This window comes from Podarcis tiliguerta, assembly GCF_965153285.1.
Source record: "Podarcis tiliguerta genome assembly, chromosome: 5".
In the NCBI taxonomy this organism is placed as follows: Eukaryota; Metazoa; Chordata; class Lepidosauria; order Squamata; family Lacertidae; genus Podarcis; species Podarcis tiliguerta.
The window spans coordinates 83,248,546-83,250,410 of record NC_139538.1 but is presented as its reverse complement, the minus strand read 5'-3'; positions in this window follow the sequence as shown (position 1 = coordinate 83,250,410).

Genomic DNA, 1,865 nt, shown 5'->3' with positions numbered 1-1,865 from the left:
CTTCCTTTTGTTTCTATTACTTTTTTGGGGGGGCAAACCAATAAGCTGGTCCTTTTCAACAAGGTTGGGGAGCCTTTGGCCCACGGGCTGAAACCAGCCTACCAGGCCCACAAGGCCATTTTGGGCAAGCCACGCTCATCTGATGTAAAATATGATGTCAGGTATTTGGCTGTTGGTCAAAAGGGGCTTTGCAAGCACCAATCAGCTGGGCCTGCAAAGCCCCTGTGAGAAGTGCTTCCCAAGCACCTAGGAACCAGCTGGTTGCCAGGTGCTTGAGAGGTGCTGAGCACAGGGCTTGCAAAGCACTTTGCACTGCACTTCCCAAACACTTGACAGTCGGGTCCCCATGCCTGTTTTGCAAGCTGTACTGCCAATTACAGAGCCATGTTTAACAGATTGGAATAGATTCCACTGGCCTACTTGACTGCACCCTTTAAGTTCACAGGTATCTGCAACCACACTGAGCTCAGTTTCAACCAGCCTTGGACATCCAACTATGCTGTAAAGAGGGACAACAAGAAGGCTAGCAGGGTTGATGCTCGCAGCCTACGGCCACTGAAACCTCACCATCACAAATAAATCTTTCATGCATCTTTTTCCAAACTTCTGGTTTAGCTTCACACAGCCATGAAACTTGATGATGATAATAATAATAATATAATAATTTATTATTTATACCCCGCCCATCTGGCTGGGCTTCCCCAGCCACTCTGGGCGGCTTCCAAAAAAATATTAAAATACTGTGATACATCAAACATTAAAAGCTTCCCTAAACAGGGCTGCCTTCAGATGTCTTCTAAAAGTCTGGGAGTTGTTGTTCTCTTTGACATCTGGTGGGAGGGCATTCCACAGGGAGGGCGCCACTACCGAGAAGGCCCTCTGCCTGGTTCCCTGTAACTTGGCTTCTCGCAGTGAGGGAACCGCCAGAAGGCCCTCGGCGCTGGACCTCAGTGTCCGGGTAGAACGATGGGGGTGGAGACGCTCCTTCAGATATACTGGACCGAGGCCGTTTAGGGTGGCCTTATACCAATCACCTCACCAGGGCCATTGCGAGGAGAACGCTGTTCACCACCTTGAGCTCCTTAAGAGAAAAAGTGGGTGTAGGGTTGCCATATTTTGAAGAGCAAAAAAGAGGACCCTATGATAAGACTCATTTTAAATACCCCTACTATACTATAGGCTATAGAAGCTGTGATATATTGCTGAGGATGGGGGCAGGAGAAGAGAAGAGAAAAGCAAGTCTTCAACCATTAGTTATGCCTCTGTCTCATCCAGAAAGCATAGCCAGGGACATTTTGGCAAATGTTTAAAAATTCAACTGGACAGAAATTCCACCCTTGAAAAAGGACATGTCCTGGGGGGGGGGGAGACATATGTCCAAACTGGCCGTGGCTGCTGCTACTGTACAGCCACTCCCTGTCTTCACTAAATGAAACATATAGCCTGATGACTGTGACATTCAGGAGTGACGTTAAATTGTTGTTGTTGTTTAGTCGTTTAGTCGTGTCCGACTCTTCGTGACCCCATGGACCAGAGCACGCCAGGCACTCCTGTCTTCCACTGCCTCCCGCAATTTGCTCAAACACATGCTGGCAGTTTCACGAACACTATCCAGCCATCTCGTCCTCTGTCATCCCCTTCTCCTTGTGCCCTCCATCTTTCCCAACATCAGGGTCTTTTCCAGGGGGTCTTCTCTTCTCATGAGGTGGCCAAAGTATTGGAGCCTCAGCTTCAGGATCTGTCCTTCCAGTGAGCACTCAGGGCTGATTTCCTTAAGAATGGATCAGTTTGATTGTCTTGCAGTCCATGGGACTCTCAAGAGTCTCCTCCAGCACCATAAATAACAGTTAAATAACAGACCACAA